This window comes from Moschus berezovskii, chromosome 23 (genome assembly GCF_049115385.1).
Source record: "Moschus berezovskii isolate FMDL1 chromosome 23, NW_MosBer_1.0, whole genome shotgun sequence".
In the NCBI taxonomy this organism is placed as follows: Eukaryota; Metazoa; Chordata; class Mammalia; order Artiodactyla; family Moschidae; genus Moschus; species Moschus berezovskii.
The window spans coordinates 45,732,013-45,749,316 of record NC_142482.1 but is presented as its reverse complement, the minus strand read 5'-3'; the positions used below and the strand labels follow the sequence as shown (position 1 = coordinate 45,749,316).

General features: G+C 38.8%; 1 pseudogene; it reads left to right on the top strand.

Moving 5' to 3' along the window:
• Positions 1–17,304, top strand: part of LOC129543306 (regulator of nonsense transcripts 3B-like) — a 115,780-nt pseudogene that overhangs the window by 97,658 nt on the left and 818 nt on the right.

Sequence of the window (17,304 nt, the reverse complement as noted above, 5' to 3'; positions counted from 1 at the left end):
GGGCCATGAATGTTCCATTAAAGAAATGCTCTAGATTTAGCAGTTGTGGACATTGGAGGCAAAAACATATGGAGTAGGACCAAATTAAAGTATGAGCTCTCCACACAGCAGGTCCAGAGACCACAGTTCACATCCACAGTTCAAAAGCATCAATTCTTCAGTGCTCAGACTACTTTACGGTGCAACTCTCACGTCATACATGACTACTGGAAAAGCCATAGCTTTATTGCTGCTGTTGCTAAGTCACTTCAATCGTGTCCAACTCTGTGTGACCCCGTAGACAGCAGCTCTGTCTATGGGATGCTTAGTTTTTTTGAACGCTGAGTTTTAAGTTAGCTTTTTCACTCTCCTCTATCATCTTCATCAAGAGGCTCTTAATTCCTCTTTGCTTTTTGCCATTAGGGTGATGTTATCTGCGTATCTGAGGTTATTAATATTTCTCCCGGCAATCTTGATTCCAGCTTGAGTTTCATCCAGCCTGACATTTCGCATGCGTGATTATACTCTGCATATAAGTTAAATAAGCAGAGTGACAATATACAGCCTTGATGTACTCCTTTTTCAATTTTGAACTAGTCCATTGTTCCACGCCCGATTCTAACTGTTGCTTCTTGACTTGCATACAGGTTTCTCAGGAAGCAGGTAAGGGGGTCTGGTCTTATCTCTTTCAGAATTTTCCAATTTGTTGTGGTCCACACAGTCAAAGGCTTTAGTGTAGTCAATGAAGCAGAAGTAGATTTATTTATTTGTTTGAAATCTCCTTGTTTTTTCTGTGATCCAGAGATGTTGGCAATTTGATGTCTGGTTCCTCTGCCTTTTCTGAATCCAGCTGTACTTCTGGAAGTTCTCTGGTATATGGTAAGATACATAATAATACTGAAATTCCCTATTGTTCAGTTCTTCAAGGGTCACCAATGCTGGGGTCTTTCCCCATTGCTCATCCACAGGCACCAGAATTGGCGAGAGAGAAGCTACAGTGATTGCTCCAGCCCATGGGTGTTACTCAGCAATAGCGCCGTATACGTAAGGCCAACTTTCCTCCCAAGGTATTACCCACCACAGACTTCCTCCATCTGTCCAGTCAGGCCATTTCCCGACAGTCAGAAGCAGCCTTCATCCTGAGATTGCTCTCCAACCCACATAGGTCCAATTCCCAGTTGCCCTGGACACCAGTGGACTTGCCACCCTGTCCAAGGTGCATAAGGCTGTGGCATGCTTGTCTATGTGGCTCTTTCTCCATTCAGACTATCGCAGATCAGCTTCTTTAATCTCCAGCAGCCTCAAATGCCTCCCTCTGTCCCAACAGATTGCCCCAGATGTGGGGACCTCTCCCCTGCTTCTGCTCCCCCACTCCAAGTGCAGGTCAGTCCCACTCACTCTCCTCCTCTTTCCCTTTCTTTACTTCATCCTTGCAAGCTGTGGAGTGGATCCATATATTCCTTTCCATTGGTCAGGGACTCCTACCCCTATTTAGCTGGTATTCTTTGAGAAATGCTGCATCTATAATGTATTCAAGAGGCATCCATAGTGAGAGATGGACTCCATGTTCACCTACTCCTCTGCCATCTCGTCGACCCAATTTATGTATGTATTAGAAAAGAATTTCAATTTCTATCGACTTTAGTAACACCTCACGTTTGCCTTTTGTTTTTTGAAAAAAATGAAAAAGAAGTTCCACTTTTTTTAGACCATTTCAATTTTGCAACACAATCTTATCATTTTTAGTCACCAAACTATACATTAGATCTTCAGACCTTCTTAATTTTATGTGAGAAAATGTGTAACCTTTTACAAACCTCTCCCTATTTTCCCACCCTCCAGGCTTTGGAGACCAGACTTTCATACTCTGTTTCTGAGTTTCTCTCTCTCTCTCTCTTTTTTTAATAGATTTCAGATATTTATGAGATATTATGGGATTTTTTTTAGATTTCAGATATTTATGAGATCATATGGAATTTATCTTTCTCTGACATTTCACTTAGTATAATGCCCTCCAGTTTCATCCATGTCACCAAAAATGATGGGATTTTTTTAATGGCTAAATAATATTCACATATACATACATATATATGTATATATGTCTCACATCATATTGTTTTAACCTGTTCACCTGTTGACAGATGCTTAGATTTCTCTCATACATTGACTACTGTGAATAAAGCTACAATGAACATGGGAGTACAGATCTCACTTTGAGATAATGATTTCATTTCCTTTGAATATATTCCCAGAAGTGGGATTAATGGATCACATAGCAGTACTCTTTTAAATTTCTTGAGAAATCTCCCCAATGGTTTTCCACGGGAGTTACACAAATACACATTTCCACCAACAGTTCACAACAGCTCTGTTTTCTCCAGATTCCCTCCAGCACTTGTTATTTCACACCTTTTGGTAATAGCTATTCAAAAAGGTATGGGGTGATATCACCTGTGCTTTTCATTTGCCTTTCCCTGAAAATTAGTCATGCTGAATATCTGATCATATACTTCTTGACCATCTGTATGTCTTATTGGGGGGAAAATGTCTGTTCCATAATGCTGTAGAATACATTTTATATACTTTATTCCAATATACAATACTCAGTTGCTTACACATATAGGAACAACTATCAGAAACAGAAATAAAGAAAACTATTCTGTTTACAATTGCATCAAAAAAAAAAAAAAGGATAAAATACTTAGGAATGAAAACAATTTTAGGAATCTTTACTTAAAAAAGGAGATCAATCCTGGATGTTCATTGGAGGGACTGATGCTAAAGCTGAAATTGCAATACTTTGGCCACCTCATGCGACGAGTTGACTCACTGGAAAAGACTCTGATGCTGGGAAAGGTTGGGGGTGGGAGGAGAAGGGGACGACGGAGAATGAGATGGCTTGATGGCATCACCGACTCTGTGGACATGAGTTTGAGTGAACTCCGGGAGTTGGTGATGGACAGGGAGGCCTGGCATGCTGTGATTCATGGGGTCGCGGAGAGTCGGACACGACTGACAACTGAGCTGAACTTGAAAACAACCTTATCTTAAAATGGAGTAACTTTGGTTTTACGAGCAACAAGCAAAGTACAGAAGCAAAAATGCATTACAGGAGCATTAAGTTCTACATTAGGTCACAGCGTCTAATCTGAAATCACACCCATAATATCATTTTTCAGGATATCTGGGAAATAGTTATTTCCCAGGATGTCTGAACCATAGCTACTCTACTTTGACTTTTAATTGTAAAAAAAAAAAAAAATTTTTTTAATAGCCAAAGGAGATTTCACCATTAATGATGTCAGTGTTTTTCTAGGTATGAGAAGATGCAAGAATTGGAACTCATAAAACATTTTTCTGAAAAGATCTAACTATCTGAAAGCCTGTTCTGCCAGTTTTGTTTTTTTTTTTCAGAGCATGGAGTGCCTCATTCCTGATTTTCACCCTGAACTTCTTTCAGGGGATGTTGAAGGTCAGCAGCTTGCAATGGTCATGATGTAATCTTTGTAGAGGCAGCTGGCAAGTACCAACTTCCAGTCAGCAGGGTCCCTTCATAGCCACATATCTGACCATGTGACACCATTTCATGGCCATTGTGTCCCACGGTGCTGGGAAGGCTCATTCCCAGGTCTAGGGAAGTGATGGGCCACTCAGTGTGCTAAAATTGGACCAGGCCTTGCAAGTAGCAAAAGTCTCTGGACCACTGTCTTACTAGCCTCCTGGTCCAGGAAAATATTTCCTGTTGTTGCTTTTTCCCAAACCCAGAGTCACATTATTACAATTATTGATCCCATATGGAACTGTCAGTTCAGCATTATATCACAGGCTCAGTGAAACAAGTGACATAGAAAATAATATAGCCATAGCTAGCAGTTATTAGTAAAATAAGAATTATAAGTCAAGAATGGCTGCTATCCAAAAGTCTACATGCAATCAATGCTGGAGAGAGTGTGGAGAGAAGGGAACCCTCTTACACTGTTGGTGGGAATGCAAACTAGTACAGCCACTATGGAGAACAGTGTGGAGATTCCTCAAAAAACTGGAAATAGAACTGCTATATGATCCAGCAATTGCACTCCTGGGCATACACACCAAGGAAACCAGAACTGAAAGAGACACATGTACTCCAATGTTCATTGCAGCACTATTTATAATAGCCAGGACATGGAAGCAACCTAGATGTCCATCTGTAGATGAATGGATAAGAAAGCTGTGGTACATATCCACAATGGAGTATTACTCAGCCATTAAAAAGAATGCATTTGAATCAGTTCTAATGAGGTGGATGAAACTGGAGCCTATTATACAGAGTGAAGTAATCCAGAAAGAAAAACACCAATACAGTATACTAACGCATATATATGGAATTTAGAAATATGCAAATGATAACCCTGTATACGAGACAGCAATAGAGACACAGATGTATAGAACAGTCTTTGGGACTCTGTGGGAGAGGGTGAGGGTGGGATGATTTGGGAGAATGGCATTGAAACATGTATGTTGTCATAAGAGAAACGAATCACCAGTTCAGGGTCGATGCATGTTACAGGATTGAATTTGAATGAAGTGTTGAAAGATCATGAAAACGTTGAAGACACTGATAAAGAAATTTTAAAAAAGACACAAATAAAAGGAAACATATTCCATAATTAATGATTAGAAGAAAATGATGGTTAAAATATCCATTCTACTAGATATCTATGGACTCAGGGCAGTCTCTTTTGAAATCCCAAGGAATTTTTCACAGGAGCAGAGTAAAACAAATCTAGAATTTGTAAAGAACTACAAAGGACACTAAATAGTCACAAAGATCTTGATCTGGAAGAACAAAGCTTGAGGCATCATAGTTGCTGATTTTAAATTACATTACAAAGCTATACTAATAAAAAATAATGAGGTGTGCATGCTAAGTCGCTTCAGTCATGTCCAACTCTTTGCAAACATATGGACAGTAGCCTGCCAGGCTCCTCTGTCCATGAGATTCTCCAGACAAGAATACAGGATTGGCATGCAAACAAGCGCATAAATCAAAAGAGCATAACAAAGAAATCAGAAATAAACCCACACCCATGTATTGTCTGTTAGCTTATGACAAAGAAGCCAAGAATGTCCCATGAGGAAAAGACAGTCTATTCAATAAATGGCACTGGGAAAACTAGATGGTTCTATGCAAAAATAAAGAAATGAACAGTACAGAAAATGAATTAAAAACTTGAACAAAAGACCATAAAGCATAAAACTACAAGAAGAAAGCACTGAGGGTAATCTCCTTGACACTGGTCTTTGCAATGAGATTTTGGATTTGACACCGAAAACAAAGGCAACATCTGCAGAAATAAACAAGTGGAACTATACCAAACACAAAACTTCTGCACAGTAAAGGAACCCGTCAACAAAATCAAATGACAACCTATGGAATGAGGGAAAATATTTGCAAATCACATGTTTGAAAGGCTTTTAATACCCAGGAATATATGAGACTCCTATGCCTCAATAGCAAAAACCCTAAATAACCCAAATTTTTAAACAATCATAGAAAGAGTAACGGTTTAGATAAATCTGAAGATTAGACTGTAGATGGGAGACATGGAAAGCGTTTCCTTTCAGAACAACAAAAACTTATGCCTCCCTTGCATTGCTTTCTTTCATCTCCATTCACTTATTTGGTAACTGCAGTTCACAGTGTACATCCTTCACTCAAAAGCAATTAGCCCGCAGTGAGCTATAATATGTGGTAAGAAAAGCCCCACTGGACAAAAACTGATATTATTACTATTAACATTAATATTACTAATGTAGCATATAAAAAGCAGTGCAATTGCCAGAGTTTAATAACCCATTATTCTCTACATTCCAAGCCAGGCTTCAACAGTATGTGAACCGTGAACTTCCAGATGTTCAAGCTGGATTTAGAAAAGGCAGAGGAACCTGAGATCAAATTGCTAACATCTATTGGATCATAGAAAAATCATGAAAATTCCAGGAAAACATCTGGAATATTTATTGACTATGTCAAAGCCTTCAACTGTGTGAATCACAACAAATTGTGGAAAACTCTTAAAAAGACGGGAATATCAGACCACCTGACCTGCCTCCTGAGAAATCTGTATGCAGATCAAGACTCAACAGTTAAAACTGTTCCAAAGTTAAGACTGGTTCCAAATTGGAAAAGGAGTGTGTCAAGGGTGTATACTGTCACCTTGCTTATTTAACTTCTATGAAGGGTACATTATGTGAAATGCCAGGCTCCATGAAGCACAAGCTGGAATCAAGATGGCCAGGAGAAATATCAATAACCTCAGATATCCAGATGACACCACCCTTATGGCAGAAAGAGAAAACTAAAGAACATCTTGATGAAAGTAAGAGTAGAATGAAAAAGTTGGCTTAAAACTCAACATTAAGAAAACTAAGTCCCATCACTTCATGGCAAATAGATGGGGACACAATGGAAACAGGGACAGACTTTATCTTTTTGGGCACAAAAATCACTGCAGATGGTGACTGCAGCCACAAAATTAAAAGACACTTACTCCTTGGAAGAAAAGCTATGACCAAACTAGACAGCATATTAAAAAGCAGAGACATTATTTTGCCAACAAAGGTACGTCTAGTTAAAGCTCTTGTTTTTCCAGTAGTCATGTATGGATGTGAGAGTTGGACTGTAAAGAAAGCTGAGCACTGAAGAATTGATGTTTTTGAACTGTGGTGTTGCAGAAGACTCTTGAGAGTCCCTTGGACTGCAAGGAGATCCAACCAGTCCATCCTAAAGGAAATCAATCCTGAGTGTTCATTGGAAGGACTGATGCTGAAGCTGAAACTCAAATACTTTGGCCACCTGATGTGAAGAACTGACTTATTTGAAAAAACCCTGATACTGGGAAAGATTGAAGGTGGGAGGAGAAGGGGACGACAGAGGATGAGATGGTTAGATGGCATCACCGACTCAATGGACATGAGTTTGAGTAGACTCCGGGAGTTGGTGAGGGACAGAGAGGCCTGGCGTGCTGCAGTTCATGGGGTCACAAAGAATCAGACACAAATGAGTGATTGAAGTGAACTGAACTGATTCTCTACATTCTATTTCAAAATTGAACCACGTAGTAAAGGAACATGAGTTAGGGGATCTCAATAGCATATGGATAGAAAATCATTTAAAATGGGAACATTAATGGATTATAATTTGGAGGGAGTTTATTTTTACCATTGTAATTTTATTCTTTTTAATTCTCTGGTACATCAGGTTAATATTTTATTATAAATATTAATGCAAACACATAGAGACATATAGTACTGAAGTTATAGTGGATAGAGAAAGACAAAATATGAGGCAGGAAGTGAAATTACAAAAAGTCAGCAATGGTATTAAAATAAAGGGCTTTCTATTTTGTTCCATTGATCTATGTTTCTGTCTTTATGCCAGTCCATACTGTCTTGATGACTGTGGCTTTGTAGTAGAGCCCGAAGTCCGGCAGGTTAATTCCTCCAGTTCCATTCTTCTTCTTCAAGATTGCTTTGGCTATTCAAGGTTTTATGTATTTCCATACAAATTGTGAGATTATTTGTTCTAGTTCTGTGAAAAATATCATTGGCAGCTTGAAAGAGTTGCATTGAATGTATAAATTACTTTGGGTAGTATACTCATTTTCACAATATTTATTCTTCCAATCCACGAACACAGTATATTTCTCCATTTATTAGTGTCCTCTTTGATTACTTTCACTAGTGTTTTATAGTTTTCTATGTACAAGTCTTTTGTTTCCTTAGGTAGATATATTCCTAAGTATTTAATTCTTTTCATTGCAACAGTGAATGGAATAGTTTCCTTAATTTCTCTTTCTATTTTCAAATTATTGGTGTATAGGAATGCAAGGGATTTCCGTGTGTTGATTTTATATTCTGCAACTTTACTGTATTCATTGATTAGCTCTAGAAGTTTTCTGGTAGAGTCTCTAGGGTTTTCTGTGTAGAGGATCATGTCATCAGTGAATAGTGAAAGTTTTACTTCTTCTTTTCCAATTTGTATTCCTTTTATGTCTTTTTCTGCTATGATTGCTGTAGCCAAAACTTCCAGAACTATGTTGAATAGTAGTGGTGAGAGTGGGCACCCTTGTCTTGTTCCTGACTTTAGGGGAAATGCTTTCAGTTTTTCACCATTGAGGATAATGTTTGCTGTGGGTTTGTCATATATAGCTTTTAATATGTTGAGGTATGTCCCTTCTATTCCCACTTTCTGGAGAGTTTTTATCATAAATGGATGTTGTATTTTGTCGAAGGCTTTCTCTGCATCTATTGAGATAATCATATGATTTTTATTTTTCAGTTTGTTAATGTGGTGTATTACGTTGATTGATTTGTGGATATTGAAGAATGCTTGCATTCCTGGGATAAAGCCCACTTGGTCATGATATATGATCTTCTTAATGTGTTGTTGGATTCTGATTGCTAGAATTTTGTTAAGGATTTTTGCATCTATGTTCATCAGTGATATTGGCCTGTAGTTTACTTTTTTTGTGGGATCTTTACCAAGTTTTGGGATTAGGGTGATGGTGGCCTCATATGGACACCTTATCTTCGACAAAGGAGGCAAGAATATAAAATGGAGAAAAGACAGTCTCTTTAAGAAGTGGTGCTGGGAAAACTGGTCAGCCACTTGTAAAAGAATGAAACTAGAACACTTCCTAACACCATACAACAAAATAAACTCAAAATGGATTAGAGAGCTAAATGTAAGACCAGATTCTATAAAACTCCTAGAGGAGAATGTAGGCAAAACACTCTCCGACATAAATCACAGCAGGATCCTCCAAGACCCACTTCCCAGAATATTGGAAATAAAAGCAAAAATAAACAAATGGGACCTAATTAAAATCAAAAGCTTCTGCACAGCAAAGGAAACTATAAGCAAGGTGAAAAGACAGCCTTCAGAATGGGAGAAAATAATAGCAAATGAAGCAACTGATAAAGGATTAATCTCCAAAATATACAAGCAGCTCCTGCAGCTCAATTCCAGAAAACTAAGTGACCCAATCAAAAAATGGGCCAAAGAACTAAACAGACATTTCTCCAAAGAAGACATAAAGATGGCTAACAAACACATGAAAAAATGCTCAACATCCCTCATAATCAGAGAAATGCAAATCAAAACCACAATGAGATACCATTTCACACCAGTCAGAATGGCTGCTATCCAAAAGTCTACATGCAATAAATGCTGGAGAGGGTGTGGAGAAAAGGGAACCCTCTTACACTGTTGATGAGAATGCAAACTAGTACAGCCACTATGGAGAACAGTGTGGAGATACCTCAAAAAACTGGAAATAGAACTGCCATATGATCCAGCAATCACACTCCTGGGCATACACACCGAGGAAACCAGAATTGAAAGAGACACATGTACTCCAATGTTCATTGCAGCACTGTTTATAATATCCAGGACATGGATGCAACCTAGATGCCCATCTGCAGATGAATGGATAAGAAAGCTTTGGTACATATACACAATGGAGTATTTTTCAGCCATCAAAAAGAATGCATTTGAATCAGTTTTAATGAGGTGGATGAAACTAGAGCCTATTAAACAGAGTGAAGTAAGCCAGAAAGAAAAACATCAATACAGTATACTAACACATATATATGGAATTTAGAAAGATGGTAACCTTAACTCTGTATACGAGACTGCAAAAGAGACATAGGTATATAGAACAGTCTTTGGGACTCTGTGGGAGAGGGTGAAGGTGGGATGATTGGGGAGAACGGCATTGTAGCATGTATATTCAGTTCAGTTCAGTTCAGTTCAGTCGCTCAGTCGTGTCCGACTCTCCGCGACCCCATGAATCACAGCACGCCAGGCCTCCCTGTCCATCACCAACTCCTGGAGTTCACTCAAACTCATGTCCACAGAGTCGGTGATGCCATCCAGCCATCTCACTCTCCGTCGTCCTCTTCTCCTCCCGCCCCTAACCTTTCCCAGTGTCTTTTCCAGTGAGTCAACTCATTAGAGTCTTTTCCAGTGAGTCAACTCATCGCATGAGGTGGCCAAAGTATTGCAGCTTCAGCTTTAGCATCAGTCCTTCCAATGAACACCCAGGACTGATCTCCCTTAGAATGGACTGGCTGGATCTCCTGGCGGTACAAGGGACTCTCAAGAGTCTTCTCCAACACCACAGTTCAAAAGCATCAATTCTTCGGCGATCAGCTTTCTCTACAGTCCAACTCTCACACCCATACATGACCACAGGAAAAACCATAACCTTGACTAGACGGACCTTGGTTGGCAAAGTAATGTCTCTGCTTTTCAATATATTATCAAGGTTCACCAGTCCAAGTTTGACGCTTGATACAGGATGCTTGGGGCTGGTGCACGGGGATGACCTGGAGGGAGGATATGGGGAAGAGGGAGGTGGGAGGGGGGTTCAAGAAAGGGAACACATGTACACCCGGGGCGGATTCACGTCAATGTATAGCAAAACCAACCAATATATTAATGTAAGGTAATTTGCCTCCAATAAAATAAATTTTTAAAAAATTAAAAATAAATTTAAAAAAAATTTACACCACCAAAAAAAAAAAAAAAAGTAAAATAAAATAAAGGGCTGTATTGCCTAGAGAGAAAGCATTCTCAAAGTTGCTTGAGGTACGAAGAACAAGCCAGATGTAAGGAAGCAGCTTAAGGTATATACCAGAAACTATATCAGAAAGAAAAGTTCATAGAAATATGTTGATGCTAAAAGTCAAAATTTTTGCAAGAGAATAGGGTAGGGTAGGTTAGATGTAGATACAGAAATTCAGGCTTAGAAGTAAATACGAAAGCAAGTTAGAAAGCAAATACACTGATGAACCTCAGGAAAAATAAACAACAAAATTTTCTAAAATATAAATCATCAAGAGACTTGGTAGTCTGATCAAAAGAACAAGAGATTAAAATTTGAAAACCAAAGTAGAAACACTTGTGCAAATGGTGGAACCAGAGCATGCTCAGGAAACAAAGCTTGGGACTTAGTGGACCAGGGAACGAGAGACCCAGTATCAAGAACAAAAACTCTGGAGCTAGGCTTCTGTCTGTGAGTTTTGGGAACAGCCTCAACTTCAATGCTTGAGCACTACAGAACCTTAAAATTAACATACGTAGGTTTTATCGCTTGCTATGACACGGAGTCAAAGAAAATAGTGTTTACTAGTTTAGTTTGCTCATTAAACTATAAAGTTAATGGATAGTTATCCAGGGATAATTGATGCCAACAGTTTACAGTGTGAATGACTCACTAAGACCCTCTTTGGTCATATATTGGATATTTGGATATGTTATATGATCACCAAATTATATTTTAACAGAAAAAAACATATAGTTAGCCATCTGCCAATAAATAATCAATTACATTAGGACTTAGGATATTCTGCTATACTTATTGCCTCCTATAAAATCTAATTTTGATAAGGTCCAAAGTTTCATGTAGGAATTAAGTATGCATTTATATTTATGCATAACACATGTATACATACACAGAAATATATGTACACCAATACGTCTATGTGATACAAGCTATTATTCTCCTTGATTGTTGCAATAAGCTCTGAAATGTTGAGAGAAATAGCCTCAAATCTCTCCAACATATTTCTTCTCTTTGAGAGTCTTCTTTTATTTTCATCACCTAATTTTAAATAACCATTTTATTCTTAGATACCATGCCCCTTTATAGCTGACTAAGAGCAGAGAAAACCCAGGAAATGCTGATATCTTATCCTTAATGAAATTAGCCCTCTATGAAATTAAAAGACGCTTGCTCCTTGGAAGGAAAGTTATGACCAACCTTGATAGTATATTAAAAAGCAGAGACATTACTTTGCCGACCAAGGTCCGTCTAGTCAAGGCAATGGTTTTTCCCGTGGTCATGTATGGATGTGAGAGTTGGACTGTGAAGAAAGCTGATCGCCGAAGAATCGATGCTTTTGAACTGTGGTGTTGGAGAAGACTCTTGAGAGTCCCTTATACTGCAAGGAGATCCAACCAGTCCATTCTAAAGGAGATCAATCCTGGATGTTCATTGGAGGGACTGATGCTAAAGCTGAAACTCCAATACTTTGGCCACCTCATGAGACGAGTTGACTCACTGGAAAAGACTCTGATGCTGGGAAAGGTTGGGGGCGGGAGGAGAAGGGGACGACGGAGAATGAGATGGCTGGATGGCATCACTGACTCTGTGGACATGAGTTTGAGTGTACTCCGGGAGTTGGTGATGGACAGGGAGGCCTGGCGTGCTGTGATTCATGGGGTCGCGGAGAGTCGGACACGACTGAGCGACTGAACTGAACTGAACTGAACTGATAAATTGGAAAAACAATATCATGTTCAGAGCTCATTCAAAATGATAAAATCTCATTTGTCAGTCTTTGTCCAAAGTAAAGTTTGTTCACTTCAGTCTTAAATCCTGATTAATCACAAAGGTCAACAGCCATATTATTCTTCTAAAATCAATTTTCAATGTATTTACATTTTCAGTTTCATGGGTAAAAATGCATTTTAGTAAAACTTGATGGCAGCATGAAAGTTAGAGCAGATCTGACTATGGTTAATTTTATAGAGATATTTTTAAAATTCCCTTCTCAGAAACATTTTTATGAGATATTCAAAATAAAATTATTTTAAAAGCAAGAATATTAGCATATTTAGATGAAAAGGATATTTGCTTGTCCTCTGATATTCTTCTTATACTAAGGCAAATGCATAATCACCTTTGAAAATGCTATTGAGAGTTATTTTTATGCAATTGAAATAACATTATATAAAATAGATCATGGTTCATCTAATAACCATGGGTTGTTTATATTTTTAGAGCAGGGTATCAGAAGATTTGAGTTTTGTTGAATTTCAACGGAGAATTATCATCCTCAATTTACATATACTTGAAGCTTCTACTATGTTAATTCCTTCTTCTGGTAATCATTATGATCACTAAGGGAAGTAGAAAGTGTGTGTGAGAGAGAGAGAGAAAGGAAGATAGGATGAGAGGAAGGAAGGTAGGAATGCAGGAGGGAAAGAGGGAGAGATGGGAGCAAAAAGAGAGGCAGGGAGGGAGGACAGAGCAGAAGAAGGAGAGGAGAAAGGAAAAGAGATGCAGAAGGAAAAGTAAAACAAGCAAAGCCATGCTTGACCATAACTGAAGAGTAAGTAAAAAAATGATAAGAATGATAGTTCTGCATTGAATGGCTCTTAGTCTAAGAGAAGAGTATAGTAATATTCTGTTGGGTGGATAAACCATCCAACAGAATGTTGGAACTCCACCATCTGTTAGGAACTCCACCATCCTTCTAGGCGAACCCTGTTTATTTAACTTATACACAGAGTACATAATGAGCAACACTGGGCTGGAGGAAGCACAGGCTGGAATCAAGATTGCCAGGGGAAATATCAATAACCTCAGATATGCAGATGACACCACCCTTATGGCAGAAAGTGAAGAACTGAAGAGCCTCTTGATGAAAGTGTAAGAGGAGAGTGAAAAAGTTGGCTTAAAAGTCAACATTCAGAAAACTAAGATCATGGCATCTGGTCCCATCACTTCATGGGAAATAGAGGGCAAAACAGTGGAAACAGTGGCTGACTTTATTTTTCTGGGCTCCCAAATCACTGCAGATGGTGATTGCAGCCATGAAATTAAAAGACGCTTACTCCTTGGAAGGAAAGTTATGACCAACCTAGACAGCATATTAAAAAGCAGAGATATCATTTTGTCAACGAAGGTCTGTCTAGTCAAGGCTATGGTTTTTCCAGTGGTCATGTATGGATGTGAGAGTTGGACTATAAAGAAAGCTGCATGGGGAAGAATTGATGCTTTTGAAATTTGGTGTTGGAGAAGACTCTTGAGAGTCTGTTGGACTGCAAGGAGATTCAACCAGTCCATCCTAAAGGAGATCAGTCCTGGGTGTTCATTGGTAGGACTGATGTTGAAGCTGAAACTCCAATACTTTGGCCACCTGATGCGAAGAGCTGACTCATCTGAAAAGACCCTGATGCTGGGAAAGATCGAGGGCAGGAGGAGAAGGGGAGGATAGAGGGTGAGATTGGTTGGGTGGCATCACTGACTCAATGGGCATGAGTTTGGGTGGACTCGGGAGTTGGTGATGGACAGGGAGGCCTGGTGTGCTGCATTTCATGGGGTCGCAAAGAGTTGGACACGACTGAGTGGCTGAACTGAAAGTGAAGGGAGACTCTCAGAAAGTAAAAACACAGAGAAGAGGAATCCCAAATTCTGTGTAAATTTCTGGCTGACCTCTGTGTGTGTGTCAGACTTCACACAGCACAGCTAAGGATTAAATAACTGATCCAAGGTTTGAATTGCCATCTAAGAAATGGAGTTTAAAGTGTGAGTCATTAGCTAAAACAAATAAGCAAAAAGCAATTCTTTGCAATAGATTATAACAAAGTCTAAACACAATATGACATTTACAATGATGAGTGGAAACTGTCATTATGAAATTGCTTGACATATGAGGAAACAGGAAAATGTCATTGATTATCTTTTCAAAAAACAATTAGCAGAGTTCAACCTTGAGATGACTGTCTGTCTGCTGAGATAGAAATTGGTGACTAAATCATCTCTGATAACTGCCAAAGACTTTAAAAGTGAGTGTTTTATAGATAGATCAGAACAAGTAGATAATGTCAACTTTCTAGGGTCACTGCTGTCATGCAAAGACAAAATATATTTCTCTGCTAGTAATGGCAATGACCTCTGCAAGCACGGGGGTATCACAGCTACTGATGTGGTCCCTGTTATACACGCGCAGACCAAGAGCTCACATATTTGTGTGATGTGATGTGAGAAAGTGAAAAAAGGACAGTATTGGTGCCCAGTCACTTTCATCTGCTAATCATGGGACTTGGGTAAATCACTTACACTCTCTAAGCCTTGTTATTTCATTAATACTATTTCACTATTTCATGAAAATAATGAAGGTCATTGAAAAGGACTCTGGTGCTGGGAAAGATTGAAGGCAACAGGAGAAGGGGACAGCAGAAGATGAGATAGTTAGATAGCATCACTGACTCAGTAGACATGAATTTGAGCAAACTCCAGAGTAAATGACAGGGCAGTCTGGCATGCTGCAGTCTATGGGGTGACAGTCAGACAAGACTTAGCTATGTTCAGAAACAACAGCACAATGAAGGTCAAGGCTATTTCAAAGGGTTATTGTGAAACAGAAATTTTACAAAATTTTTAAAGCTTCTGGCAAAGTATCAGGAAATGCATGTGGATTCAAGCTACAGTATCCTTTTCTTCTTAGAATTCTCTTTGTACTTTATAGTAGCAATATCAGCCAAGTGTTCATTCTTACCCAGCATGATGGTAAAATCACACACATCAACTGTGCTATTCTTGCCATTTCAGTGTCTAAAATGCAACCAGTAGTCAATGTAGAGTGAAAAAATTACGAACTCCTAGAGAGCTTCGCTGCTGAGAGTCTGCAGAAAGTCACAAGACATTAAACTCCTTTACGAAAATGACCTAAACACTCTGGCTCAGGATTAATTTAAGCTCCAAATGTTTGCAGAGCACTTCTGGGAGCAATGCAAAAATGCAGGGAGTAACCGACTTCTCCAACTATATATCTGTGCAAATATCCTCATCCATCTAAATTTGCACAGTGGAAGGTTCTGCCTCTTCCCCATCCCAGCTACTCCAGCACCACATCCTGCTCAGAGCAATGGGGAGAGAGAAGTCTTCCCTGGACAGGATGGCTTTTGCTAACCATGAGTGAATAGATCATCTCAGAGTGGCTCATGTTTTTACTTAAGCAGGGCCGCACCTGCTCCATCTCCTGATGATGTCAAATCTGCTTTTGTGCCAGAGTGTGGTCTCCACGCTCATCTGTTCCAACTTTGACAACTGTGAGATTCCCCTTCCAAAATGATTTACCTTGCAGTCACAGTGTCCAACTATATCTGTTACCTCTCCAGGGAAATATTCCACAAATTTTTAAGTGCTGTACTTCTTGCTTATTTAAAGAAGGAACCTTTGTGTAAGTGACTGGGCTATATCATCCTCAAAACAAGAAGGCTGCATCAGCCAAATTTCACATAATACAATTTCTAGATCAAAGAAGGCGTCAGCTCCTAAGAGCAATGGAAGAAGGGATCAGTTTTGTGAAATCTCGAAGATTCTTAAAGAGTGAAATGGCTGTTTCAATTTCCTTTCATTCATTTTAATTTTTAAAGTTCTAAAATAAATTTAAAGCACCTGTATTTGTCAGCTTGGACAGCTTTAACAGAATATCATAGACTCAGTGGATTAAACAGCAGAAATTAATTTTCTCACAGTTTTTGTGGCTGAAGGCCCCAGATCAGGGTGCCAACAAGGTCAGGCTCTGATAAGAACTCTCTTCCCAATTTGGCTTCAGCCTGTATCCTCACAGGGTGAAGGGGTGGGAGAGATAGTGGCAAAGACAGAGACATGGAGATGCAAGAGAAAGCTCTCTTGTGTTTCTGTTCATAAAGACACTAGTCCTGCTGGATTAGTGTTCCACCCTATGAGCGCATTTAACCTTAAAGGCCCTTTACAACACACTACCCTGGGATTCAGGGCTTTATCATATGAATGTGTGGGAGACACATTCAGTCCATAACAGTAGCTGACATAAAGCACTCTTAGGTAGGGCTGGGAAAAGGAAGCATGTTAATTTTTTGGTCCTTCGGTGTCTCTCTGGGCATTCTTCACCCATCACACAGTAAATAGCCAATCAATGAGAACTGAATGTCAGTGAATTGGGTGGATGGAACATGTTAGACAAAGCTGAATTCTTGTCATGAAAACAAATAATAACCGTTTTTTAAATGCTACAGTATATCGCTGTAAGATTTGCAGTGAATAGGTTGAGAACTAAAACAAATGGGTGGGTTTAGAATTGGAGATAATTATTCTCTTTCTGATAAATTTATCTTGAAGTAATGTGTAAACTCTTTTAGATTAATCAAGGAGCCCACAGTAGAGCAGACACCTTTAAAAAATAACTATTAAATTCATGTAGTTCTTTTTATTCACTAACTTTTCTTTCATCCTCCATTTTAGACTGTCATCTTTTTTTCCAAATCTTCCAAGTAATCTCTTTAAATGTTCAGAGATTTGTTTAGTTTTTTCTCTATCAGTATGTTAGCTAGTTTTGTATTCTTATTCTCAGTCCATTGCTTAGTATTTCTTAGAACTTTGAGAATTCATGTTTTTCTGACTATCATGGTATTGCCATCAACAACATTGTATTCTGCATCTATAATGAACACTAAGCTATAGGTGTATGGATTCAGAGATTAGACAAAGAGAAGTTATAATT